Source organism: Caretta caretta, chromosome 8 (assembly GCF_965140235.1).
Source record: "Caretta caretta isolate rCarCar2 chromosome 8, rCarCar1.hap1, whole genome shotgun sequence".
Lineage (NCBI taxonomy): Eukaryota > Metazoa > Chordata > Testudines > Cheloniidae > Caretta > Caretta caretta.
In genome coordinates, this window is record NC_134213.1 from 16,838,505 (window position 1) to 16,854,162 (window position 15,658).

Genomic DNA, 15,658 nt, shown 5'->3' on the forward strand with positions numbered 1-15,658 from the left:
CACTACATGAATATCATGTTTTCTTTGTTTTCATAATTTATTCAAAGTGATGGTATTTTAGGGACAAAATGGTCAGTGTTGAAGCAGAGAAAACGCTTAATAATGTAGCAGTCACTTGAGAGTGCCTTCCCCAGTAAGGCTATTGCTGTGCTGTGCCTGAATTCTCCCCGCTTATGAAGACAGGTTAAGCTGTTCCATTATGGGCATCACACATGGCTTGTAGCTTATTAGTTTTGTAATTCAGTGAAGGACTTACAAAAACTATAGTTCAACCAACCCTTATTCTAACGCAAATGGGACATAGCATCAGATCACTGCTGTCAGCTAGTGGGAAGCCGAGGCTCAGTTGCGTTGCTGCCTCTTGAAAGCTGGGTCTTGCTGCTGTAACTGGGCAATTCCTGGAGATCCACAAGGGTTGTGGATTTGAGCTTCCTTCTATCCTACTTTTTAAAGGGCTCCCTTGGCCTCTTTTTACCCTGGCAATACTTCTGGTCAGTTTAAAGAGGAGTTTTGGCTGAGTAAAGAGGACAAGATGGGGCCCAAAGATGTCTAAGTCAAGTTGAGCATTTGGCAAGAGCTTCTTAATGCTTTTGCTAGAGTGAGGGCAACCCCTTTCTGAACGCAAAGCTATAACATATAGTTGCTACTTCTTTACCCACCAGCATGGTATGACCTATACTAGGTTGATAACCTAATGGTATTTTTATTTGGAGTACTGGACAGGACAATTGTTACAGAGCAATCAGTGTCACTTGTCTTCAGTAAACAAGGCTAATGATACTGCATCCACAGTGCTTTACAAAGGTGGCTACAATGCCCAGTTTACAAATGGAGAAACTGAGCCAGAAAGACTTGCTCTATATCTCACAGCAAGAAAGTGGCAGCATGGAGAAGTTAAGGGCTAGCTCCATAACTTGCACTGTAGGTATCCAAGTCCAAATTTTAAATTTGCAGAATCCTCATGCAGTTGCCCCTTAACCTACTAGATGCCTATGGTCCCCTAGGTAAAGTCTCCTTGGTTCCCAAATTTCTGCTGGTGACACGGCTGAGCCCTGACAGGATTCTCAAAGTAGGTGTTCCGCTGCCTATCTCACCTTTGGACCCTGAGCTGACAGGACTTCTGAGAGAACGACTCAGCGTAGCCTAGCAGCATGGGCCCTGCACAAACCCTTATATTCAGTAGTCCAGTGGATTGAGCACTGAGATGTCAGGGAGACCTGGATTCAAAACATCGGCATAGTTTCACTTCTATAGTTGGAAGGGAAAGGGGGGTTCATAACTACTCCTGATAGGCATAGGTCTAAGTTGCAGCTTTAGTGATTGACGGACTCCTGCATCTCCACGGATACCCCTGAACCCCAAAGGGAGCCTCCCTGGCTCCTGCCCCCCCCACACTGGGGAGGGACTGAAAGACCTCGACTGGGGTTCCCCCCACACTCTAATGGGAGCCCTATCCTGCCCCAGTGAGAGACCAACAGACCTCCCCGCACCGCTGGAGGGAGCTGCTCACACCCTCACCCCGGGAAGAGACTGACAGATCCCCCCCTGCACACACACACATCCCACACCTCCCCACTGCCCCACGAAGGGACTGACAGCTCACCCTGCATGCTGAGAGCTGACCCCCCACCCCATGCCCCCAGAGGGAACCCCCCAGATCCTGCCTCCCCACCCTGGGATGGGAGTGACAGACCACCACCACCCCCCTCTGGGCACCCAGTGTGCCACAATAGGGAACCCCCTGGAGCCTGCACCTCAATAGGGAACCCCTCCACCACTTCTCCATCGGGAACTCCCATGAGAGGCCACCCCCTGCCCTGGGAAGGGCAGGGGGCAGGTGGTACAGAATGGGGGGGCAGTGCAGTGCTGGGAGAGCCTCCTCCATCCCCCGTTGTTGGGGGAGAATCTTGCTGCCCCCTCATCTCAGGGGTGATAGCCCCGAACAATCCCTGCCCCCCCTTCTTAGCTGATGCCCCACCTACCAGTCTCTGCCCCATCGGGGGTGTGTGTGTGATTCCCCCCACCATGGCCCTTGAGGTTGATGCCCCCCACTCCACCAGTCCCTGCCCACGCAGCCGGGGTGATGCCCCCAGTGTTCCCACATAACTTAGGGACACCCACTATCTGGAGTAATGCCTTCCCCAGTCCCTGCCTCCACAATATCTGGGGATAATGACCTCATAGCTAGGGTGCCGTCCCCCACCCCTGGCACCGCCAGTCCCTGATGCTGTCTCTCTCTCTCTCTCTGTTAGCAACAGCAATCACTGTCCCTCCTGAGCCTCCCAGGGGGCAGCGGCCTCCTCAGGAGAGTTCCCCCCCTCCCACAAGGGGGAGCTGGTGCTGCCAGGGGTGGTATGCCTCGGCCCTGCAGGACTCACTCCCAGATAGTGTTGCCGGGTGTCTGGTTACTGACCAGAACGGCCGGTCGAAGAGGGAACCTGGCAGCAGCCGGCCAGCTTCAGGGACTGACCCTCCCCCCGCCGCTATGCCCCGATTTCCCCATCCCCGCCTCTTGCTCCTGGGACTAACCACACACACACACAGTGCTGTGTGCTGATTTCGCCACCCTACCCCCCCCCCCCAAGACCCTTGCTCTGGGGCCCATCCCCACCCCCTCACTTCGGGGCCTGACCCCCGCCATGCCCCGACTGAGCAGGTGCTGCGTCAGTGCCTCCCAACCCAGCTCTGCAGGTGGCCGGTGAGTTCGGGGGGATGGGGGAACCGAGCGACCTGGGGAGGGGGGCAGGTGGGGCGGGGGGAGGGGGGGGGGTCGTCTCAGCAGAAGAGGCGGGACCTCAGGGGCAGGGGTGGGGAGGGGATGTCCAGGTTTCAGGGCTTAGAAAGTTGGCACCTCTCCTGGCCGTGGCAGATTCAGCTGTATTGGAGCCTTGGGCACAGAGACCATTTGGGCACCCTCCACCACATCATTGGGGGGGGGGGGGGGCCCACACCCTTCCAGTTCCCCTGTCCCCTCCCCCCGCAAAGGCTCTGCCCCCTTGGTTAGAAGCTAGGCCTAGTAAGAGCTACCCAGGGAGCCCAGGCCACTATGAGAAACCCTGGACCCTCCACCTGTGACAGATTTTTTGTTATTAATTTGCTGCTGCATCAGGTGATTAGGCTGACGCCGCAGGCTTGTTTGCAGAGCGACGACGAAACACATCAGGTGGCTAAATTTTAAAGCTTTATTGAGAAAATAATAAAATAACGGCCGAGCGTGATGGGAACGCGCCCACGTCACGCAGGGGAAGAAAGAAAGTGTTAACACACCTACCCCCCCCCAAGCCCTAAGCCACTTTTATACGTATAGATGCATATAGGTCTGGGTGTAATGTTAGAAGACGAGGGCAGGGGAAGGCGGGATGAGAGTGCTGCTTTGGGCCCAGGCCATTTAAGTCTGCTGTTGCTTCAGCTTTTAGGAGGGTTTTGGGCTTTTGGTGGGGGAGTATTTTACTTTGGGACTTTTGCTGCTTTTTGTGCTAGTTTAAACCGGCTTGCTGTGGCCTTTGTGGTAGCAGGGACAAAGGCTGGGGCTGTTCTCAGGTACCCCCCCCTCACCCCCCCTCCCACCCGCCCAAGGCAAGTGGTGGGTCCCTGGCTCCCCACAGCTGCCTGGGCTGCTCTTACCACAGCCTAGGGCAGTAGTTCCCCCAAACTGTGAGGCGCACTGCCCCCCCCCCCCACGAACTTTTTTTTGGGGGGGGGGGGGTTATGTGGCAGTGCCCAGCCCTGCTCTGCCCCCAACTCCTCTCTGACCATGCCTCATCCCTGTTCCCCCCCCCCCATTGTTAAGACTGTCATAACAAACACGACCAAAGACTACCTCTCTGTCCCAGCCTGAAGAGTGACCCCGACCCAACTCCCTTGCATGCATGTAAGCACCTGCACACAGAGCACCAAAATGTATTACAGTCTAAGGGTGCAAGCCACTTGTCTGTGAGGTGCTGTAACAATTGACCATGTTTGTTTTTTTTAATATAGTATTAGCCCATATATGACACTAACCAACTGCGATACGAACGAACGAATTGGAAAGCAATGCAAACAGGCCTCAATTATTTGTCTTGCTCAGGTTACACGCTTTAAAGGGGCTAGAGTTGACTTTTCAGAACGTGTTGAGCATGCACCATGGGGGGGGGGGAGCTGCTAAAATTGCCCCAGCCCACCCCAAAATGAGGCACCTGAAAAGAAAGTTGCTGTTGGAAATGCTGGCCATATATAGTGTATTGGGAGGGGCCCTTTCCCACCAGTTAAGTCCCTTTCTGTCCTGTGACAAATGGCAATAGGGCTAGAGAAAAATGAGTGTGGGTACCTGCTTCTTTTATCTAAAGACTGCACCCACTGAACATCAGATGCCGCTGCCCATCCCGTAGAACAACTTTAAAGACCTGTGGCAGGCAGAGGGGGTGATTGCATTTCTCTTCCAACACTTGGGGGGGGGGAGGGGGGGCGTGTCTGTCATTAAGTGCCCCCCCCCAGTGAATTTTCTCCTTCACCCCCTTCGCTTTATACAGAACATGATTCCCAGATTCCTTATCACTTTCGCTTACATTGTTCTTGCGTCACTACCCTGCCTCAAGAAATAGTCTTGCATTTATTCACCTTTTTTATTTATTTCACATTGGCGACTGGAATGCTTTATCAATGAACTATTTAATAACCTCCCACACACTGGCCCCTGCTCATCTTGGCTACCTTGTGCTGAACCAATCACAGCATGACAGGATTTAATAATTGAACTGCCTGTTTACCATAATCTTTGAATTAATGTAATATGTCACTATTAAGTTAATTAATTAGAAGCATATGAATGGCACAGTACCGTATGCCCATTTAGCTCGCCTAAGGCGCAGGGCCTCCAACAGCAGGACAGACAATTTTCCTTATTAAAAGCAAGTAATTTGTTTTCCCTGTCTGAGACGACGACAGAAACCCCTCCCCCCCCCCCCCCACACACAAACCCCAAAACCTAAACCCTTTTTAACTGTGTACCAGTAGTGTCTTACTCCAGATCACATTGGTAAGACTACAAAGCATTAAGTAGACAGACCATTTCATGCAGTTTGGGGCTCAGGGACCCTCACCCACCGCTGCTGTGTAAACACACACTGCCCTTTAGAACTGGGCTGTTTATTAGTCAGAACCTCAGCCTGTAACAAAACATATCGATTTTCATTGCACTGCTCCAGGGTCTGGAAAGCTTCTTCTATTGTGTTCTCGCTCAGCTCTGCTGTAATAGAATGGTAACATTCCCCTGCAAGGCCATGGGTTACGGCCTCTTTTAAAGCAGGGCAGAGGCTGGTGTGTGGGGAGGAGGGGGGCAGGGGAGGGAAATGGTGTCACAGCTTGCTAACACCGTGCATGAGCTAGTTTTCAACCTTTCCTAGGGGAGTTAGGCACCCAGGGCTAGCACAACACGGAGACTGAGGTGTTACAACATTAAGCCCCAGTTGCAATCTCAAACAAGGTGTCTCCCTACCCACCCCCATTGCACCAGCAGGGCCCAGGCCAGTAGGTGTTCTCAGAGCCCAGCGACTGGATCAGACCTTGAACAAAAGAGAGGGATAAGAGTGCATCCCAATAGCCACACTAGTTAGTGTGGGCAGGCCGGCTGCAAAGCCTGGCTCACCGCCCAGCGAAATGAGGTATGAGCAAGGGCTGTTAGCTGTGGGGTAGCTGCAGGACTTAGGGAGCTTCGCACACACCTCCTGTGGGAAGCTTTGTGGCTAGACAGTAGCTAAGCAGGGGTTTTGAGCACGTCACAGGGGCCCAAATGTTGGCCATGGGCCGCCAGCAGCTGCTCTAGGCATATCAGGGTGGGCAGCTGCCTAGGACAGCACGTTTCAGGACTGCCCCTTGGTTCCTTCCCTAGGCAGCAGTGGTGGCAGGGGATGAGGGCTAGCAGGAACAGGAAGAGCCTGCCTGCCTTCCAGGCTTCTGGGGAAGTGCAGTGAGATTCAGTGGGAGTTGGGCTGCTTTCTTAGGCACCTTTACAAACCCTATTCATCACTTATAAGAGCAGAGAGAAGGATGGGGTGCTGTTGTTCACTACTGCAGCTATGTCCATCCCTTGGCCTCTCAAGTGATGGAAGGTGAAAGAGAGACACACAAGTTAAGGTAATGAACTTTCTTTATCTTTAACAACACTTAATGAACAGGATGTTTGTGTTTACCATTTTGGGACTGGTAGTACATTGGGTCATCTTGCTAGTTGTAACCAAGGCTGGTGGAAGCCAGAGTGGGGCTGTAGATAGGCTGCTGGGGTCAAAGCTGCTCAACCAGGGCGGTCTAGCACACAGACACTGAGGGAGCAACCTGCATACTTGTAGGCTGACTGGGAGCATCCCAGGCTGGGAGATACAGCAGCAAAGCATTGTAAGGCACCCAGGGTTTCAGGGGAAGTGGTGATACAGCCCCTCACTGGTCTGGAGTGCACCCCCCAGAACGCCATGACAGAGACCTAAAGAAGAGCTCTGTGTAGCTTGAAAGCTCGTTTCTTCTGCCACCAGAAGTGGGTCCAATAAATTCATGCACCTTGTGTCACTAATATCCTGGGACAAACATGTCTACAACATCACAGCAAATAACTTTACAATGTTTTTGAAAGGGGTGTTGAATCTCTAACAAAGACATCCCTTCATTTAAATGCGGGAACTCGTGATATACATTTATGGAGACCCCTTCCAAAGATGCTGCCGTAAAACCCAGAAAGACCAGAATTTGACCTTGCTGATATTTTAAAGCCACCACAAGAAAAAACTCTCTCAGGCTTTCTTGCAACAACTTAAAAGAAACAAAACCCACACCAGTCCAATTTAAATATTCCTTTGCAAGTGACCTTTAAAATAAGATAGCTGTTCTGATACAGTTGATTTCCTAGAGGGCTACAGTTATGGTATATTGGTCTGAGAGGTCTGGGGGGCGGGCTGGCTGATCCCCCTGGTGATGTCAGATAAAGTGATATTGCTCAATTATCAATGACTTAGTCTGGAAAAAAATTAGTGAGAGATCTTGTAGGTCTGCAGGACCTCACCTAAGATCCTGAGGCCTTAACTGCTTGGTCACAGCTGAAATGGTCTCTTTCTCTAAACATCTAGCTTGTCAATAGCCATTGAGATTTAATAATGGTCAGTCACACTGAACCATAAGGTTTTAAAACAAAGCACTCCCACCAGGCTCTCAGCTTCCCAGTGCCTTAAAATGATTCTGCATTTGCTTTGCCAAATTATTAAAATTAGCATCAATCTTGTTTTCTGTGGATTTTTACAGTTTTAATGGACCAAGTATATCCTGCAGCTATTCTGTTACCTGTCTATTGAATCATGCTGTGGTGATGTATTCTACAAATGTAACCATTTTCCTTTCTGCCAGAGGGGACTTTCTCTAATGGCCAATGGGTGAACAGAGATTCTACAAACACAATGTATTGCTGAAAAGTGACCATTCCCACCACAACAATTCAGAACGATCAACGTGGCCAGAACCATTTGACCCATATGGTGTCCAAGTCCTGTAGTATGAATTTGTTCAGGAGGAAACATTGTGACAGAGCGCAGGTGTGTACATTCCAGCTTGTGCCCTCAGGAGAGTTTTACCGTAAAGCCATCTGTTCATTTGTTTTCTGAACATTCAAACTAAGTCAAAGTTGGTATAAGAGGCTAGCGGTATTTGCCTGAAACCTCCCACCTTGTCAGAAGGTGTCTATCCTGCTGGGAAAGGGTTAAGTACAGCAGGTAGCTTGTTACCCAACCCAGACAAAGGAGATAGGAGTGGCTTTCTAGACCAAGAGAGGATCTAGGGTGTGGGCAGACCATCGCTGAGGTAGGAACCCTTGGAATTTAGCATGCCTGGGGAGAAGAGTTGAGATGAGTTTTATCTAATACAAGTAATCGCCCCCCAGAAAGACCTGAGTTTTTAACTCTACGCAGTATATGGAGTTTGTTTTGCAGCAGGTTGGGAAAGGCTCCTGCTCACACTTGGTTCGATACTATTTGTGTCACAGCTCCACTTATAGCCATCTCTGTAATGGTGCCCACTTCACTGAATTGGGCACAATACGCTGCTTTTTCAGCCGGTACCACATCAAGCAGAAAGTATAACGGCTGTCCTATCGCATTAGCAATGCAATTAGTGGCTGTATTAAATGCTGCATCAGCAGTTTCCCCTCAAATTTTTCCACCTAGTTTATTCTTGAATCAACAGAAGCCTATAATCAGAATGGTGGGGGAGGGGAAAGCCAGAAGAGTGGAATCAAACATATAGGTTCAAGTTGAAAGCTTAGAAATCATCCTTAATTATGGTCTGGAGCGATGCCAAACCTATAATGCATTGTATAGGACTATCTATGCATGCTAATCCATAGCGTGTTTTTACAAATACAACCATCCATGACAGTAATTTAGGTCAATTAATTTTTTTGCCATCAAGTTAAAGATTTAACTTTTAATTACTTTAAGACAGTTACTGTATAGGAAGGATTTTTTTAAATCCTGTGTCAGGGGAAATTATTAGTAATTTTTTTAAAAATAACCTTCATATGCACCAAACTGAATGCTACCTTAGCTAGCAATATTCATGCCTAAGTGGAAATAAGCAATTCATAATAATATAGGTCTTAGAATGTTACCTTGCATGAAAAATATACAGTCTAGAATATGGCTGCACTTTCAGATCCTCAAAGCACCTGAAAGATTTGTCTAAAGTATGCCACATGTAGGAGCTTTCATAGAAAAGGACCCAAGATGCTGCACAAAGCTCTTTATTACATTTGCTTGAGGCACCTCTGGAATGTGGTGGTTCTTTAACATTGCTCAGTAACACTACATATACCTGGGACAGGAAACAACAAGGGGGAATTCTAGGAAAGTAGAAAAACATTACTCGAATTGGAGTTTGGCAAGGTGATAGTGAGTTTACATATCTATTATAGGAGCCATGTCTTCCCTGTGCCTCCTGCATGGGCCCCCGCAGAAGTCCTGGATTTGATTGCCTTCATGCATGTCTAGTCTCATCTGGATAAGCATCTCCAGAATGCAGACACCTACATGACACTGTCAGAGCAAATGAAGGTGAGGGGAGCACCCCCAGAACTAATGCCAAGGAGCTCCTGCCAACATCCCCGAAGACAAAAAGTATGAATTGGATGAATGGACTATAAGGTGGATAGAAAGCTGGCTAGATCGTCCAGCTCAACGGGTTGTGATCAACAGCTCGATGTCTAGTTGGCAGCCGGTATTAAGTGGAGTGCCCCAGGGGTCGGTCCTGGGGCTAGTTTTGTTCAACATCTTCATTAATGATCTGGATGATGGGATGGATAGCACCCTCAGCAAGTTCGTGGATGACTCGAAGCTGGGGGGAGAGGTAGATATGCTGGACGGTAGGGATAGGGTCCAGAATGACCTAGACAAATTGGAGGATTGGGCCAAAAGAAATCTGATGAGGTGCAACAAGGAAAAGTGCACTTAGGATGGAAGAAGCCCATGCACTGCTACAGACTGGAGACCGACTGGCTAAGCGGCAGTTCTGCAGAAAAGGACCTGCGGACTACAGTGGATGAGAAACTAGATATGAGTCAACAGTGTACCCTTGTTGCTAAGAAGGCTAATGGCATATTGGGCTGCATTAGTATGAGCATTGCCTGCAGATCGAGGGAAGTGATTATCTCCCTCTAGTCAGCACTGGTGAGGCCACATCTGGAGTATTACGAGGCGAGGCTGAGGGAACTGGGCTTATTTAGTCTGCAGAATAGAAGAGTGAGGGGGGGATTTGATAGCTGCTTTCAACTACCTGAAGGGGATTTCCAAAGAGGATGGAGCAGTTAACAGAACAAGAAGCTATGGTCTCAAGTTGCAGTGGGGGAGATCTAGGTTGGATATTAGGAAAAACTATTTCACTAGGAGAGTGGTGAAGCACTGGAATGAGTTACCTACGGAGGTGGTGGAATCTCCATCCCTAGAGGTTTTTAATGCCTGGCTTGACAAAGCCCTGGTTGGGATGATTTAGTTGGCGTTGGTCCTGCTTTGAGCAGGGGGTTGGACTAGATGACCTCCTGAGATGTCTTCCAACCCTAATCTTCTATGATTCTATGACAAAGGAGCATAACAGTACCTCTGACAATGCTCCTGCTATCTGCCCACATTATGAGAAACTGGACTGCATTTTTGCAAGCAATACCACCAAACCTGAAATTGATGTAGTGAATAATGCCACAGAGAACACAGCAAGCACAATAGAGCCTGGAGACCACCCAATAAACCACCGATTGTTCCCTTGGCCCCACACATACCACGGAGTTGGACCAGACAGAGAATTATTGGGGTCCAAAAGCTATATGACTTAGCAGATGTGGACAAATACATAAGAACCCCATGTGTGCAACCATACTGAAACCACTGGGTAGGACAGCTGTTACCAGAACCCAAGGGAGCTGAGCCAGTAAGTGTGATGTGCTCTATTACAGCACAAGGTCGAGGGATTTAAATGTCTCTTTCTGGGTACAGGCTGTCCGGACCCATGTTTGGTGGAGCTTTGAGCCTCTCTCTCCACTTACTTAGCATTTAACCCTCTTCCAGCCAGTGTGCGCTACATGGCATCTGCATTAGAGCGTTACAAAGTTATTACTCTGCAGTAACTAATCTCATAACCACCAGCCACACTTTCTGGGTCCATACCCACTCTCTTACCCTCCCCACTCCAGCCACTGCAGACTTACTCCCCCGGCTCAGGATGTCAGCACTATCGGGGTTAAAAATAATATATTGCCTAAAAGTTATCTTTATCATAGCCGACATAGAACAAGAATAGTCATCAAAAAGCTACATTGACTCCTAGTTCCATGAGTGCATTCAGCTTCTACAGAATTTTACAGGTCATGAGTTAAATGCCCCAAATCAGGCAAGACCTTTCAAACTGCAAAGACATGTTAAAGCATTCGAATGCATTTCAATAGAGAATAATTACTGCATTTTGCAGAGCACTTTATGCTGATCTGTAGGAGTCATAAGAGACATTAAGGCAAAGGCAGTGCTCAATTTTGGCATGAACTTTGCATGACAAAGAAGATCTTTCAGAGTTTCCCCATATAGCTAGTGTTTCCTTTCTAGTCCTGCACCAGCTGGCGGGGGAGGGGAGAGGGAAGGAAACCATCCTGGTAAATAGCAGCATTGCATATCTTTCCAGTTTGCCCTTTGCCTTTTTGAATATTTCTCTTGGGGACTTGCTTCAGGTTTACACCTCCTATGTAATGACAGCCTGCAGAGGTGCAACTGCCATTAGTAACCTGCCCCCTGCAACCCCATTGCACCCACCATAGAAAAGAAGCATTCAACCTCCCACTCTATGGTCCTCAAACTTTAAAAAAGAAATTACAGGCACGCAGAAAGTCCCTGTCCACTCACTCAACCCCCCAATACAGGGGGGCTATCATATGGGGAAATAATTGGAAGACATTGTACCATTGTTAAGGGAACCACAGAGTGGGAAGAGAAGATGGGAACAGTATTCCAAATTGTGGGAAAAGAAACTGTTGATCATTGTTGCACGGAGGTGAGGAGAGGGACAACAAGTAATTATGTATTTTTCTGGTTTCCCTCAACACCTGTACTGGCACAAAGAGGGAAGGTATCACCCACAGAGAGGCTGTCGAATCGCCGAAAGAAAAAGAAAAGCTAGAGACAATCTGTCCCATGAAGTATTCACTTCACTTAGAATCATAGAATTCATAGAATCATAGAATATCAGGGTTGGAAGGGACCCCTGAAGGTCATCTAGTCCAACCCCCTGCTCGAAGCAGGACCAATTCCCAGTTAAATCATCCCAGCCAGGGCTTTGTCAAGCCTGACCTTAAAAACCTCTAAGGAAGGAGATTCTACCACCTCCCTAGGTAACGCATTCCAGTGTTTCACCACCCTCTTAGTGAAAAAGTTTTTCCTAATATCCAATCTAAACCTCCCCCACTGCAACTTGAGACCATTACTCCTCGTTCTGTCATCTGCTACCATTGAGAACAGTCTAGAGCCATCCTCTTTGGAACCCCCTTTCAGGTAGTTGAAAGCAGCTATCAAATCCCCCCTCATTCTTCTCTTCTGCAGGCTAAACAATCCCAGCTCCCTCAGCCTCTCCTCATAACTCATGTGTTCCAGACCCCTAATCATTTTTGTTGCCCTTCGCTGGACTCTCTCCAATTTATCCACATCCTTCTTGAAGTGTGGGGCCCAAAACTGGACACAGTACTCCAGATGAGGCCTCACCAATGTCGAATAGAGGGGAACGATCACGTCCCTCGATCTGCTCGCTATGCCCCTACTTATACATCGCAAAATGCCATTGGCCTTCTTGGCAACAAGGGCACACTGCTGACTCATATCCAGCTTCTCGTCCACTGTCACCCCTAGGTCCTTTTCCGCACAACTGCTGCCTAGCCATTCGGTCCCTAGTCTGTAGCGGTGCATTGGGTTCTTCCGTCCTAAGTGCAGGACTTCATCACGATAGAGGGCCCACAGGCAGAGCTGTGGAGGGACGGTCTCCTGGCACATCCTCAAAAGATTGAAATGGAGCACATGGCCCCGAAGAGGGGACAGGATGCAGATAATGCAGAAGCAGAGAGCTGTGATGGAGAACCTTTTGATACAAAGGTTGAGCATTTCACCCCGACATTCCAATGCCATGCAGAGCGTAGAGGACAACCGCACTGGGACCACCACTTCAATCAGCCAAGTGACAAGTCCTTCCTGCTGCGTTCAACCCCACAAGAGCTAGAGGAAGGAGAATCTTTTCAAGCACATCATCTACAGGCGTTTGTGAGAGCCCCTTCACGTGGCCATGCCTGAATATCGTTGTTCTGAAGTTTGCACTGCATGCTTTAAGTGTTTTTATTTTTAGTGAAGCACTATTACCTTTGTTTTCTGTAAATGCAATAAATGCATTTTGTAACAACTTGACTGAAAATCTTCACTCAGGAATAGCTCCACCCATAAATGGCATAACAGCCACCATCCCATGCTATTAATTCATAATAAAAATCAAACCAACACACATTTTATTGCTTGCAGCATATTCAGTAGCCACAAGAACCCCTGACACTGAGAACAATGCATTCCTGGCCCTGATCCCTTGATGACGTGGCCAATTTTGCCTGGGCTGCCCATAATGTTGAGAAAGTTTCTCTAGTTCCTGCTCCCATCCATCCTCCAGGATTTCTCCCTTCATCTGACAGATGTTGTGCAAAATACAGCAGGTACTTATCACAGAAGGCACATAGTGGTAAGAAACATCCCACCTCTTCATGACACACCTCCATCCACCTCCAGCAGCGCAAAAGCATGCTCCACTGACATTCTGCAAATACTCAGGGTAAAATGTAAACCTCTCCTTTCTCTTGTCCAAGTGCCCACTGTCAGGCTTCCCAAGCCAGGGGAGCAGAGGATAGGTTGGGTCTCCCTGTTTGAAAATGGTACTGGCAATATGAATGGGTGCCAAGAAAGGTATCATAGGACTTTGTTAATTTGACCCCAAGTCTCTGAATTCCTGTAGCTTCTGCTATGCATCCTAGAATGCCCCTTGCAAAAACACAGAGTGCAGAGCAGAACAGTGCACCTTGGAGTATCCACCCAGAATGCCAAGCAGTTCATTTGAACTAATGCAGAATTGTGCAGATGCAGTGATTAATATGAAATTACCATACTGAAGTGGTGTGGAAGCACTTTGGTTTGCTAGAAATACATTGCTGCATTTAGATGGAACAAACTACACTGGTTAGAAATGCCATCAGTAATCTTGTCACATATCTGTGTATCCTGTTAGGGAGGTATGAATGTAGAGAAACAGTACTATACAACGTTGGACATACTGTGTGGTAAAGGGACAGAATGAGGCATATTAAAAATGGTATTCATACAGGAAATTTAAGATCAGATGGGATTTGTGTATATAGTATACAGTTTCTGTAAGCTCAATGTAATGATTATTTCTGATGTAATTTTCAATAATACATATAAGGGGCTCACCAACTTTGGGTGGAATGTAGGTAAGTTTGGGGTGTAAGTAATGCCCCACGTCATACAGGACATTGGAACATATGTCTATACTGTTGTTGAGAGGTGTGATTTCCAGAGTGGGTGGGCAGATTTACACCAGCTGTCTACCCATGGTGGGAATCACATCTCCCAACTGCAGTGCAAACATACCCTGAGAGGCTTGTATGGGAAACATATAGACACTTCTGAGTATTTCACAGTGATTAGAATTCAACTCTGAAATAAACTGGTTCCTTATCTCAGAACATGCTGTTAAAAAGGTCTTTCACTGGTCCACCATCAAATATTAAAAACTTGTATCTGTCTATAACCTTTGTTCCCCTGTGTTGGGATTGGAGTCATTACTACAGCGTTATTCTATCACTGCTATGGAAGAGAGGCAAATGAGCTGGCTATATTTAAAAACAAAACAAAACTGTGAGCAGTTTTATTTACTGCTGGCTTCAAAATACTTAATATTGCAGCTTTAAATCTTTAACTGTTACGGTGACATGCCAGGAAGTGAGTTTTATGGCAGCTCTTTGTTCTAGTGACTTAAGAGTAGTCTGAAGTGAAGAGAGTACTTTTATTATTTGTCAACAACCAGAGTAAAGATGTTTTTCAACAACACTAATCAGCAAGCATGTTTTCCAAAGTGAGCATTCCCAGCACACCGGCTAGTACTTCTCAGACCCCATAGCCCTTCTTTGTCCAGTATTTATAATGGCGCATAGCATAGCAGTCAAAACTTTCTCAACTGTAGCCCTAGACAGTGCAATTGCACTTTTTCTTTAGTCTTCTCTTGTGGCTGCAGATGTGTTAAAAGGGAGCAGAGCCAGACACTCAGCACAATGCAGAAACAATGTCACGTTTCATCTGAAAGGGCAGGATTTGATGGGAACTATCCTGGACAACCAAGCATGGGTAGATAGTGGTCAACACGTCTCATGGAGACTAGCAGCCAAGGGATAAACCGCAGTCTAGGACTTTACCCTGTAATCACAGTGCAGACTACATGTGAAAATGGTTTGGTCATTACTGTTATAATGGTATAATTACGGCAGATTTATCTCTTAAGTTGTTGCTGCTCCCTCTTTTATTACTGCTGTGCAAAGACAGACGATTCAAACTGTGTTGGAACTATGCCTAAGCGGATTTATACTGTAAACAATGCTTTGTTGACGACATTTCTTCGCAGTGCTTTCTAGATGCATCTTAAATAGGTAGAAAAGTAGTGTTCAAGTGGCTATTGTTTCGATTTTTCTCCTGGCATTATTAACTCTTTCAGCTTCCCACACTGCCTCAAAGCAAGGAGCTTTTCTTTCCATCATTTACAACTTCAAATTCTTCAGAAAAATTGTAATAATAGCAGGCATGCTTTATTTCGAAATCAATTTGTTTTTCCTGGTATTGATTTTAATTCCAATGGTTTTCTTACTTTAATTTAGTTTTACGGAGGGGGCTGCTAAATCTGCACATTTCAGTGAATTCGAGTTTAGCCGTCAGACATTCGTGCACTCCATAACAACTACAAAAGAGGCTGGGGCTTTAGACCAGTACGATGTTAATTCCTGTGTATGTGGTGAATGGAGAAGAGTAACATAAACTGATTGATTTAACTGGCTTCAATAATCCTTTTATCAGGGTAC